Raw genomic sequence first — 17,044 nt, 5'->3', positions numbered from 1 at the left:
ATGGCTGGTGCGACTTATACTCAGGTGAGACTTATAGTCCGAAAAATACGGTACCTATGCTCCACCATATCACAGGGCAGGCTTAACAACCTAGCCATTGTTACCAAACTGCACTTTATGGTAAGTTGCGGTGCTCTCAACTCCGCACCGTAGTGTGGAGTGGACCGGCAATTTACTTGGCTCGTTAGTCGTCAGTTCGTCCGGGTCTTCCTTCAGGAAGATGGCGATGTTCATAAAAACGCAGAGACACGTTGGATGGCTTTTTGCTGGAAATTTTATTAACTATGGGGGACTCGCAGCCACTCAGCGTTATCGCGCAACAACTCTTAACAATTCCTATCTCACCCCCTTTCGTTCGCCCACCTCCTCGTCTGCGCCAAATTAGTAAAGCCGGTCATACTGTAGGGGACAGCGGCCACCATGCTCTCCATTGAGCGTGACCTTGCTCAAAAACTGGATTTCACTGAGGTTATAAATTATTTTTCTGTCAAAAAATCTAGGCGCATCACTGTTTGAGGGCTTGATAACCCCAGGGATGTGGAGGGGGCAGGCACAGGATGTTTAGTTATACTGTTTTGTTGCTTAGCAAGCAGGCATAACACTCTCAGTTGTATTGTATTGTAGCCTACATGGGACAATAGATGGAAATTGTTTTTTAAATTGTGTTACATCACATTACGGTCTGTTAAATTTAAATTTCCATCTCAAATTAAAATAATTTGAAAATTTTCACTGTCATTGCTTATTGACGCTTATGAAGGGTGCTGCCATTGACGGCCATGGACGTCCAAATTTCCCATTCATTTCTAATGGCATTTTCTTTGTTTAATGCCATTGACGGGCATGTTTGTCCATTCCTTTGATGCCAATATACTTGGATTCCATTGACACCTATGTAAGTCGATGCCATTTACGGTCATGGACGTCCAAATTTCCCATTCATTTCGAATGGCATTTACTTTGTTTAATGCCACTGACGGGCATGTTTGTCCATTCTATTGATAGCCCATGGCGGGGCTAAGATCTGTATCTCCTAACGGGAAAGACCCAGAGTAATTTCTCCAGAAATTGCAGTTTCTAGTTGCTTGCTAAGTGTTAAAGTATGTTGTCATGACAAGCTGGTGGCAGGGGTGGGCTGAGATGGGCCTATATGGTCTCTTGTCCCTGTCCCCTGCAAGTTTGTTGACTAAAAGAATTTACTTAGAGGGAGAACACAGAACCAGGCATTACACCATGATATGGACAAAGACCCATCAAAAAATGAACTAAACAGGGGAATTTATGTATACACACATATCATTTAGTTGGAGAAACAAACAGGAGTTTAGCGGTGATGTGTTCTTCATTCCTCAACCTGACAGTTCACCATTGATCCTTCTTCAAGCTGAGATCTTACCATAGCCATTGATCTATGTAAGCTACTCGGTTAACGCACAAGCTACAACCACATGAAGAAAATCCTCACAATTCATTCTACTTAGCAAAAACAGGTGTTGTATAAATGTTTCGTCTTGAAAGGAGCCAAGTGTCCTTTGTGCCTTTATAATGTGTCTTATATCACTTCCCTGGGATCATATGCTGTTATAAAAATTAATTAAGCGCAGTCGAGGTCGAGCATTTTGTCACCTTCAGATAAAATTGGCCTACCATCTCACTCCTCATTATTTCAGCCTAAAGCATCACTCCGCCACTTTATTGCTATCTTGTTGGGACATCCATTGAAAAATTAAAATGGAAACTTTAGATGAACTTGAAATTAAAAAAATGAAGTAATACCTTCCACACTTTAGTTTTGACTAAATTTTTGAACTAGTGCAACCTTTCAACTTCCTTTAAATGAATAACAAATATTCATGGTGTCAGGCAGAGACTTCATAAAGGTGTTGGCGGGTCAGATCGGTCATGCACTGCGCCTTGCATTCAAGTAGGAGCTATTCACAAACACACGCATGCAGCGATCTAATGCCGGATTTCTATTGAAAACAAACAGGAAAGATTGTCTCAGGACTCAGGAGTGATTTGTTTGAGGATTCAAGGTAATTATATTTTTCGTACCATGCATGCATTTTGATACATTGTGGAAACAAAATCAATGGGAGAAATTAGCCGCTCCTGCAATGGCATCATGTTTCGCAATATTTACCTAAAATTAATGCTAACTGCACGTTTTATTTGCTTGTACCCAAGAATCGACACTGTTTTACGTCCATATCTATAAATAATTCAGGGATTTAAGCATTTATTAACAATAATTTTCACCGGAAACGCTCTGTTTACATAAGATAGCCGCGAGCTACATTCACTAACAGACTAGCATTGACTTTGACATATTTACGTAAATTAAATGCTAACTGCATGTTTTTTTTTGTTTTGTTTTGTTTTGTTTTTGCTTTTAACCAAGAATCGAGACTGTTTTATGTTCATATCTATAAAAATTTGGGGATTTAAGCATTTATTCACAAGAATTTTGACCGGAAAAGCTGTTTACATAAGGCGGCCGCTAGCTACATTCACTAACAGACTAGCATTGTACTTGGACCAGAGGTTGCGCTAGACATTTTTATTGTCTGTCATTTTGACTGACAAGGTCATAAAAATCCGGTCATAATCTATTTTTACCCGTCACTTAAATTTTTAAAATGATAATGATGACATATTCAGTAGTATTTAGTTTTCATTCATTTTTAATTAATATTGTAACGCTTTGCTTGGCGGCGAAAAATTAGACACGGAAGTCGTGGTATTTTTCTCCCTCTTTTTACTCTGCTTACCGCCAACAACACCAACAAAACAACAATTCCACCCCCAAAGAAAAAGAGGCAACTATATAGACCCCAATCTCTAACGTCACACAATGATCTTAATTGTGGTTGCCAGCCCAAAATCTTCTAAATATATATTAAATGCATCTTACCAGATATAAAATGACTACTACATAGTCTGTGGTGATCGTTTGGTGCCCAGATTTCTTGTCGAATTACAGCAGTCCATCTCGCTCTCCACTTCGGGTCTCTCAGAATACGGTAGAACTTCAAGTCTCTCCGTCTATCTTCTCTGTTACTGCAACCAACCGCCACACACGCCTTCACCATTTTGATTATTAACGTTAACGAGCAGAAAAACACGCCGTAATAGGAGGCATGTACGTAGCGGTAATGTGTAAACACGACGAGCTGACGGATAATATGGTGGCTCCAGTCAGGGGGGCGGAGTTTTGACGTCACGTGATTGGGGTCTATACACAGGCGGCAATCTAGTCCACCAATTGGATGACGCGCTGGCACACCGGGTGCACCAATAAGAACCTCGCGTTGATGTCTCAATCACGGTGCCGCCGCCAGACCCCGGTGACGCTACAATATTCTGACAGAATAGCCAACGACGTCATGCATTAAGAGAGACAATAGCTAATTAATATGCTCACTCGCCACCCTGTGGTCTGGGGTGTGAATTGCAACCTGTCAAAATGACGGACGGACTTCAGTTTTTTCCGTCACCGTTTTAAAAAACCGGTCAACGACAGAAAATATTCGGTTAACGCGACCCCTGACTTGGACATAATTAAGTAAAATTAATGCTAACTGCACATTTTTTTGCTTTTAACTAAGAATCGAGACTGTTTTACGTCCATATCTATAAAGAATTCGGGGATTTAAGCATTTATTCACAAGAATTTTCACCGGAAAAGCTCTGGTCACATAAGGCGGCTGCTAGCTACATTCACTAACAGACTAGCATTGTACTTCGTCATATTTAAGTAAAATAAATGCTAATTGCACTTTTTTTTTTTTTTTGCTTTTAACCAAGAATCGAGAGTGTTTTACGTCCATATCTATAAAGAATTCGGGGATTTAAGCATTTATTCACAAGAATTTTCACCGGAAAAGCTCTGTTTACATAAGGCGGCCGCTAGCTACATTCACTAACAGACTAGCATTGTACTTGGACATAATTACGTAAAATTAATGCTAACTGCACATTTTTTTGCTTTTTACTAGGAATCGAGACTGTTTTACGTCCATATCTCTGAAAAATTCGGGGATTTAAGCATTTATTCACAAGAATTTTCACCGGAAAAGCTCTGTTCACATAAGGCGGCTGCTAGCTACATTCACTAACAGACTAGCATTGTACTTCGTCATATTTAAGTAAAATAAATGCTAACTGAACATTTTTTTTTTTTTTTGCTTTTAACCAAGAATCGAGACTGTTTTACGTTCATATCTATGAAGAATTCGGGGATTTAAGCATTTATTAACAAGAATTTTCACCGGAAAAGCTCTGTTCACATAAGGCGGCTGCTAGCTACATTCATTAACAGACTAGCATTGTACTTCGTCATATTTAAGTAAAATGAATGCTAACTGCACATTTTTTTGTTGTTGCTTTTAACCACGAATCAAGACTTTTTTACGTCCATATCTATGAAAAAATTGGGGGATTTAAGCATTTATTCACAAGAATTTTCACTGGAAAGCTCTGTTTACATAAGGCAGCCGCTAGCTACATTCACTAACAGACTAGCACTGGACTCGACATATTTATGTAAAATAAATGCTAACTGCACATTCTTTTTTGCTTTTAACCAAGAATCGAGACTGTTTTACGTCTATATCTATAAAGAATTCGGGATTTAAGCATTTATTCACGACAATTTTCAACAAAAAAGCTGTTTGTCTGTGAATTTGAAATTTTCAGAGCAGTATTGGAGTCAGTTGAATAGAGAAGAACAGACAGGTGTTATAAAACGTTGTAATATTTATTGCACCTCACCAGCAACAGATTTATCCTACACTTGAAGTGCAACAAAAATAAACTGTAAACAATATAATAAAATAACAATCAGCAGTAATATAAAGTGAGTTTAATCAATTAAATCTAACTCTCACAACCTGAGACAACTAGTCAAGTAGACATAGCCTACTGTACTTCAAGTATTTTCACTTGAAATAGTGTTTATATCTCCACCTTGTAAAAGACAACTTTTCCTCTGAATGCTCTGCCATCATATCCCTCTGCATCTGTTTTGCGTGTGTGTGTTTGCCGCACGCGCTGTTCCGGTTTGTGTGTGAAAACATCGGCTCTGATTGGCTTACCATGACACATGGCTCTAACCCTCAATCAATCACAATCACTTCCATCGCATCTATCCAGGTGGTGCATTCAGGTAGCCTCATCCCACTACTCCTCCCGTCACCCTCAAAGCGTCCTCAAGATGGAAGTAGCATTCTTGCTGGCTGACAGTGGAGGATGGGAATGAGGCTAGCATTCAGGTGTAGCAAACACAGAAACGTTAGCAAGCTTTGGAAAGCATTGTCTAATTGAATGAGCAGGCACAAACAGCCTGGAGTCATGAGAAGTATGTGCTGTAATATTCTGATACAGAAATATCCGAGGCATCCAAAAGTGCACACGGCGCCAATGTTGTTTTGCTCACATGATGCTGGAGTGAGTTAGAGACTTGGCCTGCCCAGAGCCGTACGTTTGTGTTAATGTTGAAGTTATATGTGCTATTAAAGAAACAGAGTGCCAGCACGTCCTGTGTGGTATATCTTTGCTTAGAAAAAGCACAAAACAAAACACGTGCGCTATTCTCGAACCTGAACGCACCCCAAGTCTTAGATGACAAATAAACAGAGCAGAGTAGACTCGCTACGGCTGGTAGTTTCTTCAATTTATTCAGAGTAAGTAATGCGCCGCTTTTGACCGTCAGTAACGGTAACGGCGTTGTAACGGTAGAAAAAATAATTAGTTAGATTACCTCGTTACTGAAAAAATAACGGCGTTATTCCCAACATTGCCCGTCAATACATTATGAAGTCTATGTGTCAGGTTAAAACAACTTACTCTTGCTGTAGTAGTTATATTTTTACAAGTATAAAAGAATAATATTATTAGGGCTGTCAAACGATTAAAATTTTAATCGAGTTAATTACAGCTTAAAAATTAATTAATCGTAATTAATCGCAATTAATCGCAATTCAAACCATTTATAAAATATGCCATATTTTTCTGTAAATTATATATATATTCTGTAAAATAAATTGTTGGAATGGAAAGATAAGACACAAGATGGATATATACATTCAACATACGGTACATAAGGACTGTAGTGGGCATTTCACTCTACTGTCATTTAAATCTGTCTATGCTGTCCTCACTCCGAAGCGTCTACTTTTTCCAAAGCTAGACAGCTAGTGAACGACGCCATAATAATCAGACTTCTTTCTTTTTCATCTGATTTATTAATAAAATGGCCTCAAACCATTGTCCTCTTTAGACCGTCGTAAAACTACAAAACAAAAAGTACACAAGCATTGCATTAGCAACAACGTTAGCTTAGCACGCTATACAGGTTCACTAAACATAAACAAAAAGCGTCTCATCCAAAAATATAACATTTCGCTTACTAACATAATATGTGCATTATTTACAACAACCATACTTACGGACAAATCTTGTCCAAGGATCATATAAGCACAACATTACAACGTAGGCGTCAGCCCGAGACGTCCTGCAGCCATATTGAACTGGCAAGACAACAATAAACCATGTCGCAAAGCGACCACAAGAGTTCGCTGTTAGACAGCACAAAAAGCCTTGCTGTAAAACTTACCAAAAGGCAGAATATTGTCTGAGCGGGACATGTGCGTTAATTGCGTCAAATATTTTAACGTGATTAATTTAAAAAATTAATTACCGCGCGTTAACGCGATAATTTTGACAGCCCTAAATATTATATTAAGTCCAGATCTAACCAGGTTAGAAAGTCATAATTTATCAAGTTAATATGCACCTTTTATCCAAGAAATGATTTTTTGCGCTCTTCAGTAATGTAAAATAAATTGCTGTAATACGGCTTTTAAAAAATGAGATTATATGTTGCAGTCATATGAGAACTTTTAATTGCAAAAGCAAAGTGGACCAAATGGTTCAATGTTTGATAAGACATTAATCATTTATTATTAATTATGTTGCAGACCCCAAGATATGGCCTCCCATTTAAAAACCACTGTTCTATATGTTTGGACTTTTGTGACATGTCCTTCAGAAGGGGACCTGCCCTTGACTCCTTTCATATTACTGATTTTCTAATGACCACATGTACCACATATGACACATATTGCCGTTATTCCAACTGGAATGAGGTATTGCACTTACTGGCCAGGGCAAGGCGCCGGCTGCGCCCACTCTCATTGGCTACAAGGTGGGGGCACCTCTTTGCCTGCTCCCATTGGCTGCCTAGAGGTGAGTGGGAGGGGAAGCCCACCCCATCCTCCCCCTGTGGCAGCATGTGTAAATGTAAAGAATCTTTTCGGCGCCTGTGATGTGAGCGACTCCGAGCGTGGAGATCAAGAGCAAGCGAGGGAGAGAGAAAAGGAAAGAGGGACAACTAGCACTTCTTCTCCCCCCTCCGTTTCCCTGCTCCTTGTCACTCCATCCTTCTTCCCCTCTCTTGGACCAGCTTCGAGGCAGGACCATCAACCCTCCCCCCTCCTCCTACCGCCCCAGGACCCTTTGACTCTCCTCACTTGTCCCACCAACTGTCACTTTAGACAAGGTAAGACCCCATTTTTACGTTTAAAAGTCTCCAAACTGGACAGATTTAGGTGGTTCACCTTGTTGTTTTCTTATGTGGCCTTGACTTCATGCATGTTTCAAGTTCTACCTCCAGGACTGGTGTTGTTCTACGAAAGTAGTGATTCTAATGTTGTGTAAACTCCTGTCTGTACTACTCTTATCTCCCCTAAGTCTAGCAATCTGGTAGCCTCCCAGGCAAAGCAGTTTACAAATCCAAGTCTTTGATACCCATCTCTGAACAGGTGGACAAAGCCATTGTTTTTGTTCCACATGAAAATCTGCTTCTAATTGATTTGTTATGCTTCAGAGGTAGTTGCTGATGGCTATTTATAGATGCTGTCAGGCAAGGCCCCCACATGCTTACAACCCCACCCCCCACCCACAGGTCACTTCCTCCAAAATCTCTGGGCTCGGGACAGAATAGCATCCACGTCCACCGATTGGAGAACACATGACTAGGGCTGCAGCTATCGAATATTTTAGTAGTCGATTAATCGATGGACTACTTAGTTCGAATAATCGAGTAATCGGATAAGGAACATGAAAAATTAAAATACCTGAGCTGAGCCTCAAATGCTATCAATTTTTTTTCTAAAAAATGATCTATGCACAACACAACTGGCTATTTTACATAGAAAAAGTCCGCTAGCTTAAATGCTATAAAACGCTAAAAAAAAAATTTTTTTTAAATACAATGCTCTTAACAAATGGTTCAGACACATATTCCCACAAAAAACAACTAAATATACCTATGAACTAAATTATGAATGCATTAAAAAACATTAGCTCGAACAAAAACTTAACTTATGTCGGCCTTAACAGGGAGGAGTTAGATTCAGCTATGTGAAAAGAGGCAGACCATAAGGTAGTGTATCCACCCTAATCAATAAAACTAAATGCAAACACTTTCCAAATAAACCATTACAACACCACTTTAATTAAACGAATACTCGAAGCAACAAAATTTAATTTGAATGTTTTTTGGCTAACTTAAATATAAAAATTCCGCTAGCTTAAATGCTATAAAATGCTAAAGTTGTTTTTAGAATGCTCTTAACAAATGGTTCAGACACATATTCTCATAAAAAACGGCTAAATATACCTCTGAACTAAATTATGAATGCATTAAAAAACATTAGGCCAAACAAAAACTTAGCTTACGTTGGCTTTAACAGGGAGCAGTTGGATTCAGCTATGTGAAAAGAGGCAGACCAAAAGGCAGTGTATCCACCCTAATCAATAAAACTAAATGCAAACACTTTCCAAATAAACCATTACAACACCACTTTAATTAAACGAATACTCGAAGCAACAAAATTTAATTTGAATATTTTTTGGCTAACTTAAATATAAAAATTCCGCCTGCTTAAATGCTATAAAATGCTAAAGTTGTTTTTACAATGCTCTTAACAAATGGTTCAGACACATATTCCCACAAAAAACGGCTAAATATACCTATGAACTAAATTATGAATGCATTAAAAAACATTAGCTTGAACAAAAACTTAGCTTACGTTGGCCTTAACAGGGAGCAGTTAGATTCAGCTATGTGAAAAGAGGCAGACCATAAGGCAGTGTATCCACCCTAATCAATAAAACTAAATGCAAACACTTTCCAAATAAACCATTACAACGCCACTTTAATTAAACGAATACTCAAAGCAACAAAATTTCATTTAAATATTTTTTCGGCTAACATAAATGGAAAAATTCCGCTAGCTTAAATGCTATAAAATGCTAAAGTTGTTTTTACAATGCTCTTAACAAATGGTTCAGACACATTTTCCCACAAAAATGGCTAAATATACTCACAAACTAAATTATGAATGCATTAAAAAAACATTGGCTCAAACAACAACTTAGCTTATGTGGGTCTTAACAGGGAGCAGCTGGATTCAGCCATGTGAAATGTGGCAGACTAGAGGGCAGTATATCCACCCAAATCAATAAAACTAAAAGCAAACACTTTCAAAATATACCATTACAATTAAACGGATACTCAAAGCAGCAAAATCTAATTCAAATATTTTTTTTCTAATCGAATACTCGAGTTACTCGATTAATCGTTGCAGCACTACACATGACATTGCAGCAAGTAGGATGACTTTACAAGACATTGACCTGCTTGATTGAATCACGGGAAGGGAACTCAGTACGGCCCATAAAGCATTCCTGGCAATAGCGGAGGGGAAAACTGCTTAGTCCTCCATCCGCACATCCTGTACTTTACCAGGAAATGTGGAGTGGAGTGTGCGTGTCTGTGTGTGTTTGAGAGATTCTGCTAAAGTGGTTGAGACATCAATACGGCCAGCCTGCACAATTTTAGCGCCATTCTTTCGAACAGTTGGAACTCGCCTCGTCCCAAACTTGAGAAAGGTTTATTTTCTTTCATAAAAAAGCGGTATGCTGCAACACATTCCCAATTTTGGAATGAAAAACAGCATCTGTTGCAACATCCTTTGGGAGTATTGAGATCCGAGCACTATATGGTTGGCAGGTGACTCAACTCCCATAGCAACAAGAAGCTTTTTGGCAGATATAATTGACTGTATCTATTCCGTACGCAACTTTAAATTTCCCAGTTCGGAATGATTCCTTATTTCAAAGCACGGGTGGCAAGCCTATTCAAAAGTGCTGTAGAAGTAAGCTAAGCTAAGCGGCCAAGTGTATGTTGCTGCTGGTACACAGAGGCTAATAGAGAGACAGGATGCTGTGGTCAATTATTCTTACTTATAATTTCATGAAATTTGCACTGTTTGGTCTTTGAGAGCCAAAACTTAGGTTTAAAAAAGTTTATTCAGTTTATTCATTGTATTCTTACTTTCTCACTGTTGGGCTGGTATTACACATCTTTTAATTTCACAAATTTAGCACTATTTTGGCCTTTGAGAGCCAAAGGTTAATTTAATTATTGTCACCCATACCAGGTATGCAATAAAAAGTTCTATTGGATTCACTTTGTACGTATATATACACTCACCGGCCACTTTATTAGGTACACCATGCTAGTAACGGGTTGGACCCCCTTTTGCCTTCAGACCTGCCGCCATTCTTCGTGGCATAGATTCAACAAGGTGCTGGAGGCATTCCTTAGAGAGTTTGGTCCATATTGACATGATGGCATCACACAGTTGGTGCAGATTTGTCGGCTGCACATCTATGATGCGAGTCTCCCGTTCCACCACATCCCAAAGATGCTCTATTGGATTGAGATCTGGTGATTGTGGAGGCCATTTGAGTACAGTGAACTCTTTGTCATGTTCAAGAAACCAGTCTGAGATGATTCCAGCTTCATGACATGGCGCATTATCCTGCTCAAAGTAGCCATCAGAAGTTGGGTACATTGTGGTCATAAAGGGATGGACATGGTCAGCAACAATACTCAGGTAGGCTGTGGCGTTCCAACGATGCTCAGTTGGTACCAAGGGACCCAAAGAGTGCCAAGAAATATTCCCCAAACCATTACAGCACCACCACCAGCCTGAACCGTTGATACAAGGCAGGATGGATCCATGCTTTCATGTTGTTGTCACCAAATTCTGACCCTACCATCCGAATGTCGCAGCAGAAATCGAGACTCATCAGACCAGACAACGTTTTTCCAATCTTGTATTGTCCAATTTCGATGAGCTTGTGCAAATTGTAGCCTCAGTTTCCTGTTCTTAGCTGAAAGGAGTGGCACCCGGCGTGGCCTTCTGCTGCTGTAGCCCATCTGCCTCAAAGTTCGACGTACTGTGCGTTCAGAGATGCTCTTCTGCCTACCTTGGTTGGAACGGGTGGTTATTTGAGTCACTGTTGCCTTTCTATCAGCTCGAACAAGTCTGGCCATTCTCCTCTGACCTCTGGTGTCAACAAGGCATTTCCGCCCACAGAACTGCCGCTCACTGGATATTTTTTTCTTTTTCGGACCATTCTCTGTAAACCCTAGAGATGGTTGTGTGTGAAAATCCCAGTAGATCAGCAGTTTCTGAAATACTCAGACCAGCCCTTCTGGCACCAACAACCATACCACGTTCAAAGTCACTCAAATCACCTTTCTTCCCCATACTGATGCTCGGTTTGAACTGCAGGAGATTGTCTTAAACCATGTCTACATGCCTAAATGCACTGAGTTGCCGCCATGTGATTGGCTGATTAGAAATTAAGTGTTAACGAGCAGTTGGACAGGTGTACCTAATAAAGTGGCCGGTGAGTGTATATATACCTGTGTGTATAATTTTAAAAGAAGTGATATCGGTATGGTATTGGCCGACACTGCACAGCCAGGTATCGGGACAAAAAAATGGTATCGGTGTAACACTAGTTTAGAAGTATCTCATTCAGTGCCAGTGACAGGAAACATCAACTAGATTTCAAAAGTTGAATGTCATGGACATATTTTGTCAATTTTTTGGGGGACTGGTGAGTGAAAGTATTGGGTAGCTCTGGTATGATCCCCAGATCAAAAGTATTTTGAGAGTGCCAAAGTCACTCCCCTAAAGTTCATTTTCAGTGAGTCTCTATCCTAAACATGTGATTTGTGTGACAGTTAACGCATTTGCTCCCAAAAACGTATAAATACGTTCTATTTTTAATTGCTTCAGAGTCCCAAAAAACGTATTTATACGTCTTTTGTGTTTTTTTTCCCCTCACAATCGGCAAGTATATGTTCCCATGTATCTTAGATAGAATGCTCAAAGTTCAAAACCCATTTTAAAGCAATAAACCTGGCCACTGGAGGGCAGTAGCGCATTTGGTAAGAACTCATCTCGGGGCAAGAGAGGAAGTGCAGAAAAATAGTCAGGAAACGGAAGTTGGAGGGATCTTGTGAAGACACATGAGAATTTGAGAAAAATGTGGAGAACGATCGGGGGAAAAAAAGGCAAAGGACACTGGAGGAGTGTTTTGAAAAGAAAACGAAACCATCGTCAAAGAAGGATTCAAAAAAATCTATTTTGATGAGACAGACGGTGACGTCCACAACAGCGTCTGGTTCCACACGCTCTGTGGAGCTCATGTTGCGTTACTCCTTAGCCCGAGGTTGAAACCAACGATGAAGATGATGAAAAAAGTGAGACCGATCTGGTAACACTTTATAATAACTATCAGTTTTACTAGTTAATAGATCATTAGTAAACTGTTGATAAATGATTTATTGGTGATTTGTGAAGTATTTGTTAACAGTTTGTTAAGCATTTACAGGGTGTTCCAATATGGTTGACCCCATTCTAAATGCCCATGCTAGGTGATGGATCTTAATAAAACTATATAGACTTTATGTTGAAGGTCATAAGTTTTATTGGTTAAATATGCAAAGAAAAGTACAAATATTTGTTGGTTCTATGGCAGATTTTCATAAATGTGCAACATGAGCGCTGCCTGCAAAATGCCTTAGCAAAATGCCTTTTCTTTTGAAGTGAACGGCATTTCTTAACCTGAAAAGATAAAACTGCCAAATGTTACACAGAAAAACTTGAAACGTTTCTACACAAACTGTGTTTCAGGTTAAGAACACCCTGTAAATGCTTAACAAACTGTTAATAAATACTTCACAAATCAACAATAAATCATTTATCAACAGTTTACTAATGATCTATTAACTAGTAAAACGGATAGTTATTATAAAGTGTTACCACCGATCTTGATCCGGACTCATCAGATTAGCCACGGGAGCAGCCGAGAGCCTTCCCCGTTGTTATGTGCGCAAATAGTTCAACAGTTCAATAGTTTAGTTATGTGTAAATAAATTGTTACTTTGCGAACAAAAGCTCTATTTGTCTTGTTATCTATCTTATTTTGTAAATGGAAAACATTATTCAGATGTTTGGGATGAAACTAAAGCAAAAAATAGTAGTGTATAAGTCAAAGTTATTTTTGAAATGTATGCTTAAACCAAAAGCTCAATTTCTCTGTTTTTTCATCAGAAATTGGAAAAAATGCTATTTTCTAACACTGATTTCTAAAGAATGGAAAAAGATATGAACTAACTTTTGTTTTCTGCTGAAAGAAGAGAGTCTAATCTTCCTTTTGGTGGGTTGCATGTTTATATAGCAATAGAACAGAATTTTCTGTGGGCCTTACAAAATCAGTCAAAATCCAGTAAAACGGCTGGGTAAAAGGGCCTTGCTCCGGTGAAAATGGCTGGGAGTGAATGAGTTAAATGATCTTTTGCTGTCAAAGGTTGAAACAAACTTTTTTATTTTATTTTAATGGAAGGCGAGAGTCTAAACATTCATTAGGTAGTCTGTGTTTAGGCAAGGCAAGGCAAGGCAAATTTATTTATATAGCACAATTCAACACAAGGCAATTCAAAGTGCTTTACATCACATGAAGATCATAAAAATCACATTTAAATCAATACAACGTAAAAATCATGCCAATCAAAATCAGAAATAAAATTATACATAAAGATCGCATTTAATCACAAATAGAATAAAAATAAATAAATAAAAATAACACAAAAACTACTACTACTAATAATAATTGAAATCAGCAATGGAGATAAGCACAAGAGGAATAGAAAGCAAGTAGATTGAAATATATAGACAGTTATGGATATGCAGTGCTAAACAAAAGCGTTTTTAGCCCTGATTTAAAAGAGCTAACAGTTTGAGCATACTTCAGACGTTCAGGTAACTTGTTCCAGAGGTGAGGAGCTTAATAACTAAATGCTGCCTCACCCTGCTTGGTTCTTGTTCTTGGAACATGCAGAAGACCGGTTCCAGACGACCTTAGGGGTCTAGATGTCTCATAGGAATCTAACAAGTCTAGCATGTATTTTGGTCCAAGGCCATTAAGTGTTTTGTAGACGAGCAGTAGTATTTTATAGTCTATCCTTTGACTCACTGGAAGCCAGTGTAGCGATTTCAAAACCGGTGTAATGTGGTCCAGCTTCCTTGTATTTGTGAGGACTCTGGCTGCAGCATTCTGTACTAGCTGCAGCTTCCTGACTGATTTTTTATCAAGACCCGTATATATACCGTTGCAATAGTCCAATCTGCTGAAAATGAATGCATGCATAAGTTTTTCCATGTCTTGTTGAGTCAGAAGCCTCTTATTCTGGTTATATTTTTTAAGTGGTAATAAGCTGATTTAGTTACAGACTTTAAATGGCTATCCAATTTTAGGTCTGAGTCAATAATTACGCCAAGGTTTCTGACTTGATTTGTAGCTGTAAGTGACATTGTGCTAAGTTGCCTGCTTATCTTTGACCTTTCCTTTTTTGGCCCAAAAATGATCACCTCTGTCTTCTCCACATTTAACTGGAGAAAATTCTGGCACATCCATTCATTGATTCAATGAATGCATTTACTCAGGGAGACTAAAGGACTATAATCATGTGGGGACACAGAAATGTACAGTTGTGTGTCATCTGCATAGGCGTGATAGGAGATGTCATACTGTTCCACTATCTGAGCTAACAGAAGCATATAGATGTTAAATAAGAGTGGTCCAAGAATTGACCCTTGTCTTGTTTAGTCATAAAACACAATATTTATATATACACAATATTTATATGTAGATAACAATTATCAACAATTCCTCAGAGGTGCGAATTGATCGAGAACGAGTGACTTTTTTTTTTTTTTTAATCTACAAACCTTGACCGGGACAACAATCCAGGGTGTACCTCATTTCCCTTGCCAAAAGTAATTCAAGGTTAAATGAATCCTCTAAATTGTCCGTTTATCTGAATGGGAGATGAGCATAGCGTGGATATACTGTACATATACACACAAATAACTACACAACTTGTTTAAAAATAAAAAAGTAGAGCATATACAATTGGAGACCATAACTCTAATCACAATGGGCAACGATTGTTATCCACTTTTTTTTTTTTTTAATGCACTTACCTCACACTGGCTCTCCCTGTGCACGCTTTTAAGAGCCTAAGTACCAAAAATCGTCACCAGAATAAGATATTTATGTGCCCACTTGCTCGAGCACTTTGGCGCCATAGTAAGCCACGTTGAGCTTGTGTGTGTGCGTGTGCATACGTGTGTGTAGAACTGTTAACACAGACAATGAGCATGGCCTGCCACGTTAAGCCAGTTTTACACTTTCCCATCATTTCGTGCCACAGATGTACAATGTTAGCAGATGTGGTGTGGTAGTGGAAGGAACTGCCTGGACCAATTAACAAAAACACATCACATTTATAAGGAGTCAACCCTTCTGTTGGCAGCGTGTGAAATGAGAGTAGACTGTGGTCTTTCTCCCCCCGTACACATAAACACACTCATGAATAATGCAGCTAAACAATGGTGAAAATCAATGTGAGCTTCTTATATACACACACGAGTTTAGAGTAGCTGTTCATAGATTATTTGCTCATTAAATAATTTCCACAATTTTCTTCTTATCAGAATCATATAGAAAATTCCAAATAGGAATTTTCACCTTTTGACCGATAAAAATTAACAGTACAGTGGGGAAAATAGGCATTTAGTCAACCACCAATTGTGCAAGTTCTCCTACGTGAAAAGATTAGAGAGGCCTGTAATTGTCAACATGGGTAAACCTCAACCATGAGAGACAGAATGTGGGAGAAAAAAAAATCAGAAAATCACATTGTTTGATTTTTAAAGTATTTCCAAATTAGAGTGGAAAATAAGTATTTGGTCACCTACAGTCAAGATTTCTGTCTATCAAAGAGGTCTAACTTCTTCTAACGAGATCTAACGACGCTCCACTCGTTACCTGTATGAATGGCACCTGTTTTAACTCATTATCGGCATAAAAGACACCTGTCCACAATCTCAGTCAGTCACACTCCAAACTCCACTATGGCCAAGACCAAAGAGCTGTCGAAGGACACCAGAGACAAATTTGTAGACCTGCACCAGGCAGGGAAGACTGAATCTGCAATAGGTAAAACGCTTGGTGTAAAGAAATTATTAGAAAATGGAAGACATACAAGACCACTGATAATCTCCCTCGATCTGGAGCTCCATGCAAGATCTATTCAATTCAATTCAATTTTATTTGTATAGCCCTCAATCACAACAGAAGTCTCAAAGGGCTTAACAGAGGCAATATGAAATTAGAAATGAAGCAACAAAGATGAATAGATGCAACAAAGATGAATAGATGCAATTCAAGTCCTGGGTATCCCCTATCCTTAAGACCCTCCATGCCGGCAAGGAAAAACTCCAAAAACTCCAGAGTCAATTGGGAGAAAAATGAGAAACCTTGGGGAGTACCACAGTCAGGAGAGATCCACTCCCAGGACGGATAGACAGGAACCCCAGAACGGCTAATGGGAATTAGCAAGCGAAATTATAGTCCGTAAAAATACAGTGGAGTAAAGGAGCAAGAAGAAGTCCCTCTAGTCAGATGAGACGGGGGTAGCAGCGAGGACGTCTATCCAGCCAGGGGTCCGGACAGTCAGGAGGCTGCAGCTGAAAAATAGCCCCTCCCCAGAGGGGAGGGGGGAAAGGGGACACCGGGTGACTAGTGATGAAGAGACTAGACAACTAGA

The 17,044-nt window shown here is 39.1% G+C and overlaps 1 protein-coding gene across 8 annotated transcripts in view; it reads left to right on the top strand.

The window, feature by feature from the left end:
• Window positions 1-7,313: 7,313 nt before the first annotated feature.
• The window catches only part of pcbp3 (poly(rC) binding protein 3), a 122,341-nt gene continuing 112,610 nt past the window's right edge, over window positions 7,314-17,044 (top strand). For all 8 annotated transcript variants that reach the window (XM_057851965.1, XM_057851966.1, XM_057851969.1 and 5 more), the window contains exon 1: window positions 7,314-7,561. The gene's annotated coding sequence lies outside the window, so the exon portion shown is untranslated. The remainder of the gene's footprint in view (window positions 7,562-17,044) is intronic.

Source organism: Corythoichthys intestinalis, chromosome 12, assembly GCF_030265065.1.
Source record: "Corythoichthys intestinalis isolate RoL2023-P3 chromosome 12, ASM3026506v1, whole genome shotgun sequence".
Lineage (NCBI taxonomy): Eukaryota > Metazoa > Chordata > Actinopteri > Syngnathiformes > Syngnathidae > Corythoichthys > Corythoichthys intestinalis.
Note: the sequence above shows the minus strand (reverse complement) of the source record. Positions and strands in the feature narration are given on the sequence as shown.